We start from the raw sequence: 9,128 nt of genomic DNA, 5'->3' as shown, positions 1-9,128 counted from the left end.
TGACTTTTCCTCAGCCTTTTGAATATAGGATTCTATGATTATCTGGGGTCTATTGTAGCCAGTAAAATGTCTGCTGCCAGTGTAATTGTCATATTTTGTGAGTAATGGCCTTTTTCCCAGAATTTTTAGAGTTATTTATTTATCTATGAAGCAGTTAAATAACGATGTATCTAAATGTGAATTTATTTTTATTAACAAAGTTTACTCTTCAGTTAAAAACTCATACATTTTCTTAGTCATTTCTTTCAATCATCATTTTGATACTCCTATTAGAAAAATGTTAGAACTTTTCAAACTATCCTCCTAATTTCTCTTTCATACTTTTGACTCTGTCTTTCTTTGCAAGATTCTGGGTGCATCCTCAATAATACTCTAGTAGTGCCTTCCAGTTTTTTATTAATTTATTCTTTGTCTATAGTTGACTGTTTATTGCTTCAACTGCATTTTTTAATCTCAGTGATCATGTACTTTTCTTCCATTTCCAATATTTATAATTGGGTCATTTTCATAAACAATTGTTCTTGTTACTCATTTATGTTTCTTAATAGAGTCCTCTTATTTTAATAGAAATTATGTCTTCAGTTTATTTTTTTGAGCATTCAAAATTATTTTTATTTTATAATTTCATTTTGGAGTATTTTGCTTTGATCATTGATTTTAATTAGCTGCTTTCTTTAGTATTAAACTTCCCCAGGTACTCTGGAATTTAGGCTCAGTTTGAATGGGATTTTTTTGTTTATTTTTCTCTGTCTCCCTCCATGTTCACTGTTCTCTGTCTATCCATTTTGCAATTGCCTCCACCCAGTCCTCCATGCCTTGACCAAGAACCAGTTGTCTATGGGCAATTTGGAGTTGCTGCCTTCCACTAAATTGGATATTTTGTAGATTTGGCCACAGAATTAAGCAGGTAGCTTAAGCAGTGTTCTTGAGATTATATCCCTGACATTTCACTCCCCTAGATCTGAAGCCTTCATTTTTCTTGGCTCTGGGAATCCTTGCACTCTAGAGAAAACCTCATTTTCAACTGTAAGCTTCAGGATTTCAGCCAGACTCCAGTTTCCTGCTTTGCAGTGTGACCTTGTAATCCTTTTCTCCATCAATGAAAATCAATTCCTAGTCACTGCTGCTTGATTTAGTCCTAGATCCAATCAAGCCAACATCAGCAACTTTTGAATTTTTGAAAATCTCCATTTCAAATCTTATTTCCATTTCTGGTCCATGATAATCTTTATTGTTTTTTTAATCCAGTTCTTAGTATGATGCTTCAGAAAAGATCAGCGTTGTACAAAAATTCACTATTTTGGAAATTTTTATAAGCTCACTTAGGGATAGGGTATAAAATGAGAAGGGCTAACAGGGATAGAATCCTGGGGCACACCAGTGTTTTAGTCTTTACTGGAAGAAGAGTGGTTCATGAAAGAAATGGAGAGGAAACAGTCAGAGACACAGGTGGGAAATTAAGAAAGTCATACTAAAAAGCTAAACTTCGGAGTTTTTCACGAATGAACCTGTATTAAATAGTGTCATGCTTCAAAGTTCAATGAGACAAAAACTAAAAGGTTTCCACTGAGCATATTAACAAAGTGGTCATTGTTGACTTTTATCAGAGCAGTTTCAAAAGAGTAAAGAGAGACTGAAGCCAGACTGCAAGAGATTGAGAAGTAGCAAACAAAAGGTGAAAATTAGAGATAGTGTGTGGAGATCTATTCTTTCAAAAATAGGGTTGAGGAGAACTTTCTGAGCATTAAAGCACTGGTCCAAGAAAAGCACAAAGTTAAAGATCAACAAATCTATCTAAAATGGAAAACATTTGAAAACCGAAACCTCAGATAAAATAAAGAGGCAAATGACAAATGGAGAAAAACATTTGCTAAAACATGTAATCTACAAGGGAATAATAACCTTAATATTTCAATAATTACTAATAATAACTAACATTTATAGATCATTTACTATTATACTGATCAAAAGCAGTGGATTCTCTGCCCAATGTGCTCAAATGACCAACTCCTGAGACACCAAAGGGAGAAAGAATTCATGGCTAGGCATGAAATAGATCAGAAGACCTTCTTCCCCCAAAATCTGTCTCTCCAAACTGGAACAATTCTGATAGCATTGTAGTAACAAAAGATTGGCGGGTTTTAGGATGATGAACACAATGGCTTGAGGGGACAAGGTTAGAGAGGATCTAATTATTGATCATGTGCAGATCGTTACATGCTTAATGACAGAATGTATGTAGAAAAATGGTAGCCTTAATATGATGATGGGCATGAATTTTAGTATTATAACAAGGTATAGGTCACTTATAGGTTACAGTTTAAGCTACTGTGCATGTCAGGTGGGCCTATTTTGGTTAGATCCAGCTTTATCTATCAAGATAGCCTTGGAATTGAGGTGGGTTAGTTCAGAGCTGACTCAAGGCCCTTCATTAATAAAGGTTAGGAGCTGTCTCTAGTGATCAGAAGAATCCAAAGTTGAAAAACAGGATAATGGGGTATAAGTGAGGGTCAATCATAAGGTTTTTACAATCACAGGATGAAGGCTATAATTGTTATACAATCATTATCAGAGATCAAGGCAGCTGGATTAAAGTTCATAGATTTCAGGTGCTTATCATCATCTATTCTAATATACCAGAAAGTATAAAGGAATAGCTGAATAATGATTCAGTAATCATAAGCATCCCCTAAATTCTAACTTTTCAGATAGAATATGAGCTAGATGCTGTTCTAAGGACTTTGCATGTTTTATCTCATTACTCCTCACAACGCTAATATATCACAATAATTATCATCCCCCACTTGAAAGCTAAGAACTGAGGGACACAGCTAATCTCTAACTTGCCCATGTGGTCCCACAGGAAGTGACAGAACCAGCATGGAGTTCAGGCATTTGTCTCTAGAGAGCCTGTGATCGTAACCACTAAGCTCTATTAAGGAAAACAGGGTACACCAATAAGGAAAAAAAAAAAAAAAAAGAACGTGAAGAGGGAAGAAATACATTGTGAAAAACATATAAATATGTTCAACCTCTCAAGTCAGCAAATAAATACTAATTAAAATAGAACAATACCATGTTTATGTTTCAAGTCGACACAGATATCTTTGGGTTATCATAGCAAGCTCAAGGTTACAAGAAGACAGACTGTTAAGAAATTAATGAAAGGTAGGAAAATTGATGCGGCAAAGTCCCCAAAGAAAGCAGATAAAAAGAAAACGGGAAAGTGATCAAATAAGAATTACAGCAAGGGAGAAAAACCCTGCCATTTCTTTTCCTTTCTCTGTTTGTTTTCCTCCATAGGAGCACATATATCATCAAAATAACGAGTATAACCTGTCATTGCAGGAAGAAAACTGCTTATTGTGGAGTCGACATAAAGTAAGGGCCCTTTCTAAGAAGTTTTACTTGGGTCCATTTGCCTAGGCCACTTGCCTTCATCATGTCAAGTAGAAGCAAATTTTCTTCCAACTCTGCCTTAATCAATTTAGCTCCAAGCTGGAACACACTGCCACCGCCCTCTCTGCTTTCTCCGCCACCAGTCTTTGTTTCTGCCCATACATTTGTGTTATTGGGAATTTGGAGGCTCGAGAAGGAAATATTGCATGAATTTTATCCAGTGGCTGCCTGGCAGTGACCTTTCTCTCTGGTTTTATTCCTGTGGTGACTGTTTATCAGTGACTTCCTAGTTACCTTATGATCCACTGGGCAATCTCTTTCCTAACAGATGCTGCTAGTTCTTCCTAATAAAATCTTTTGCTTTCAAGTGTGAAAACCAAAACGGTTCCCTGATGTTTGAAAGACAATGTCATTTGTTTCTTCCCAAAAGAAACTGAACATATTCAAAGAATAGAAATGTTCACATTCCATTCTAATTTGAGACATTTGGAAAAAGTATTCATTTCTTCCATAATCTAGGGTTAGGTTATCTGCAGGGAAGCAATCATTTTAAGTGTTTTCTTTTTTTTTTTTTAACCTGAGCTCAAATTCAACACCAGACTACCGGGTAGCCAAGAAGGGGTGACAGACAACATGCTCTTCCTGGAAATATGAGGATTTTTGAAATGTTCTCTTAAGTCACTTCCCACCCCAAACCTTGGCATGGACCTCTCCTCTTGATGACAATAGAACTAGCCTGAGGGCAATAAACCAGCACCTAATAGCACCCCCCATCCTGAAAGATCTCTCCCAGGCATCTTGATAATGTTTAAAGTTTCAACAATAGAAACGGATTCATTTCATTTTGAGAAATCCCCCCATTATGATGCAAATATTAGAGGACAATAATAAAGTAAAGCATTGAAGTCATTAGTACATTAGTATGGATTGACTTGTTACTTTGCAGCCCCTGAAGGGATAGGTTTATTTGGGAGTGAGAAAGAAGATTCCTAAAATGAAACTGTGCAGCCAGCCCATCACTAGAACATCCCAGCAGGGGAGCTCAAGCACTTAGAAGATCCTGAGGTTAGGAAGCACCTCCAGCTGGAGAAGAAGATGCCAAGATGCCCCCAATGCCAGAGAGAAAGGCATTGAGGACAAACAAAACACTTGCTTGAAAATAGTGTCCTTTCTTAAGTCAGGGCCATGTCTTCGATAGGAAACTCATATCCTGCACATTTAGCTCTTACTGCTGGCTCTTATCGGTAAATAGCTGCCCAGAAATCAGAATTTGAGAAAAAACAGAACTTTCATCTCCTCACTTACCTCATAGAGGTTGGGGTGGGGGTGAAACATAACTCCCCCACCCCTCAGAACTTCGAATTATTTAGTCAAAAGCTAACTCTTATCAAAATTATGAAAACAGAAATATCGACATGCTTAAGGCAGGGCTATTGTCCCTACATCCAGTTCAAACCTCAGGAACTCAACCAGGATTTCCTATTTTTGAGTATGTATTTAAAGATACCCTGCTAAAGAGTTTGATAGTACTAAACTCATATTGACTCAAAATCAGAGGAATTTCCTAAAATGTTTCAAATAAGTCCTCAAACTTGTTCAGGTAGTCAGTCCTCTAGATACTCCTGAAAATAAGGAGCATTGTTCACTGAACTTTCAAACAAAAGAAATGGGTAAATGTAAATGTTTTCTTGTTTTGTCCTGCTTTTTTAATCAGAAAGCTAGCACTAGACTTAATAACAGCCATTGTATATTTTTGATGAGTTTGCCTTGTCTCTCCCATTTCATTGCAAATTCCTCAAGGACAGGGACTGTTCTTATTTATCATTCCCCAGAGTAGACAGTGGACACTCATTAAATACCACTGACTGACTTGCTACTTGGCACCACACAAACCAGAACAGAAATAATTGACACTATCCCTACAGAAAAGGATTAAGGAGACAGGTAGAATTCATAACTCACTCTGCTGATGCCACCCTGTATTGTTCACAGGTTAAGTAGAATTTCTACCTTTCGGATGGCTCCACAAATACTAAATAACATCCGACTTTATTATAGAGGCTTCTCTTTTTTTTTTACATTTTTAAAAAATTGGCTTATCCTGGCTGGCATGCACTCTATTGACCTGGATAAGTTGTGGCTAAATTTAGACCTCATAGATGGACCTGAATGTTGTTCAATATTTGATGTTTTCTTTCCCAGTTTCAAAGGCAGACTTTTCACATGGAGCCTTTTGCAATGCTTTCCTCTGCTTACCTATGTGAGTGAACAGGAATTTTTCTGTGGGTCTATCTTCTCTTGGGTGTTCTAGCTTTATTGAAGAAGAATACACTTGTGTTGTCATGGTCAAGTATATTTTTCTTTTGTATTTAATGATCAAGATAACCAAGGCCATTTCATTTCTATTTCTTTATTTTTTACTCTGTGGATGCTTCATGATTTGAATAATAACCATGCAGTCTTATTTGATCATTATTATATCCATTTATCTTTTGAAATGATGATGCTGTCTTATTAGGGCCCATTTGTCTTTCTTATTCAGTGATGATAAAATAGTTCATTGAAAGCAAATGTGTAGGAATGATTCATTTGCATATTATCCAAATGCCATCAATGTTATTTCACTTCCCTCTCCAAGGATCCGTCCTCATTGACAGAAGAGAGTATGAGAGGAGTTCATGCTGAGCTGCAGTTCCAAACGCAAAGCCAATAATATCTGAAAATAATCAGGTCATGTGAATCCTGTGAGAAAACCACTATGGGTCTATATCTGACAACCGTCAGAAATTCTGATGTAATATCCAGCTCTTTAGAAAGACATTCTATCAGAAAGCAAAAGGCTGATTCTGATATGAGAGCTGGTTGCCAGGGGCAATCTCAGCTGAGAGGAGACACAATTGTATTTAAACTACCTGCAAATTTCAGGGAAATCAGAGAAGATTCCTAAAGGAAAAGGTGCCTTTCACTTGAGAGTTCATGGTGTTGACATCAAGTGGGACTTTCTTTGCCTGTCTGCAACAAGAAGTCAGGAGGAAATCAGGGAAATTCAGGTATTGCTGGAGGATGAGAAGGCTAGGAAAAAACCAAAACCCTCCTTTATGTACATCCATCAGCCTCCCAATAAATCATCCATGTATTACTGAGTAAGGAGGAGTATTCTTTCTTTCTTCAATGTAAGTCAGACACGGTGCTAGGAGCTAACATTCCAATGGAGAACAAGACAGGTCAATCTTTGCCTTCAGAGAGTTTACAGCTTAGAAAGGAAAATTGACCTCTAGGTCAATTTGCCTAGGAAATGCACTAGTTGAAATATAAATTTTGTACCAAATAAACATTTTTTGCTTTAGTCTCACACATAAATTAGCTTTAAAATATTAATTACCATCTATTTTCAACACCCTGCAGTATTGACATTCCTTTGTTCTTTCTCATGCAAAAACATTTTTAAATTTGTACATTTAGTCACTATCATTATACACTCTAGGCCTTCCTAGATTATACCATCTCAGTCTTTATTGTCCATCTTTCCTTCTGATTTCATTTGTGCCCCCAGGCCTCTTCCCTCTATCATTCTCACATTCAGCTTCATTCAGTGTTCTAGCATTATTGCGTTACAGTTAGGTAATTATTGTGTTATCCATTTCTGAATTTTTACAATCAGTGCTGTTGTACAATCTGTATCCCTTCAGCTCCAATTACCCAATATCTACCCTATTTCTATCTCCCAATGGTCCCTGTTACCAACTGAAATTCTCCAAGTTCATTCAATAATGTCAGTTCATATCAGTGAGACCATACAGTATTCGTCCTCTTGTTTCTGGCTAATCTCACTCAGCATAACGTCCTTAAGTTCCATCCATGTTATTACATACTCCATAACTTTATTCTGTTTTGCAGCTGCATAATATTCCATCTATGTATATACCACAGCTTGTTTAGCCACTCATCTGTTGATAGACATTTGGGCTGTTTCCATCTCTTGTCAATTGTAAACAATGCTGCTATAAACTTGGTGTGCAAATTTCCATTTGTGTCCTTGCCCTCATGTATGTCCTCTGAGTAGATACCAAGCAATGTTATTGCTGGGTCATGTGGCAATTCTATACTTAGCTTCCTGAGGACCTGCCAAACTGCCTTCCCCAGCGGTTGTACCATTTGACATTCCCACCAACACAAACAGTGGATAAGTGCACCTGTTTCTCCACATCCTCTCCAGCACTTGTCATTTTCTTTTTATTGATAATGGCCATTCTGGTGGGTGTAAGATGACGTCTCATTGTGGTTTTGATTTGCATTTCTCTAATGGCCAGGGACATTGAGCATCTCTTCATGTGCCTTTTGGCCATTTGTATTTCCTCTTCTGAGAAGCATTTATTCATGTCTTTTGCCCATTTTGCAATTGGGTTGGCTGTCTTTTTGTTGTTGAGTTGAACAATCTCTTTATATATTCTGGATACTAGACCTTTATCTGATATATCACTTCCAAATATTGTCTCCCATTGTGTAGGCTGTCTTTTTACTTTCTTGACGAAGTTCTTTGATGCACAAAAGTGCTTAATTTTGAGGAGTTCCCATTTATTATTTCTTTCTTCAATGCTTGTGCTTTGGGTGTAAGGTCTAGAAACCACCTCCTAGTATAAGATTTATAAGATATTTCCCTACATTTTCTTCTAGCAGTTTTATGGTCTTAGATCTAATGTTTAGGTCTTTGAACCATTTTGAGTTAATTTTTGTATAGGGTATGAGATATGGATCCTCTTTGGGCCACTGTGAGATTGTTTAACCCTATCACCTAACCTCCTCTGCAATATCCAAGAAGGCTTGCTGAAGAAAATTATGTTTAAGCTAAGACCTGAAGTGTGAGAAGCAGAGGGTGAAGACAAGAGAAAAGAATGTTCAAGACAGGGGTTATTGAAGGGGCAACAAACTGGAAAAAAAAAAAGCCTAATATTAGTCTACCCTTGGAAATATCTTTAATTTCCCCTTAACACAAATTTATGAAGTGTTCTAAGCACTTTATAAGAATTAACTCGTTAAATCTCAAAACAAATCTATGAGGTAAGAACGATTACTAGGGTCATTTTTCAGATGGGGAAATCAAGACTTAAGAAAGATAAAGCAACTTGCTTAAAGTCACAAAGCTGGTGATTAAAGAAATGGGCATTAAACCTAAGCAGTCTGTTTCCTGTGTTCTGTGTTCTTAACCACTGTGGTAAACAAACTCTCCATCTACTTTCAAGAGATAAGACTTAGTGAGTTGGAGCCAATCAAGATTTGACTAAGTAGGGACTGAATATAGTTGAGGATTATGAATCAATTACCTAATTGTTATTATTTTTTAGTAAAGTCTATCCATGAGTTCATTTTTAGATGTTTTAGACCCATGAGCCTAATAATATTCTTATTTCACATAATAGCTCATTAAATTCTCTAGAGAATAATACTATCAGCTAGGCATTAATAGCTTCATTCTACAGATTTTAAAAGTTGAGGTTCAAAGAGATTAAGAAGCCTGCTAATGATCACACTTTTATAAGTGGTGGAAAGGGGAGTCAAGCCAGTTTGACCTTGACATTAAAATAATGATTTATTTTTCTATTATACAATCAGATATAAACTAACCTCAAAAAAGCATACAATATTGAGATTCTTAAGCATGGCCATTCTACTTTATGGATTCTGAAAGAGAGATATTTTAAAATTGTCCATTTACTACCAAACCATGCTCA

Source organism: Tamandua tetradactyla, chromosome 6 (genome assembly GCF_023851605.1).
Source record: "Tamandua tetradactyla isolate mTamTet1 chromosome 6, mTamTet1.pri, whole genome shotgun sequence".
In the NCBI taxonomy this organism is placed as follows: Eukaryota; Metazoa; Chordata; class Mammalia; order Pilosa; family Myrmecophagidae; genus Tamandua; species Tamandua tetradactyla.
This window is presented reverse-complemented; position numbering follows the sequence as displayed.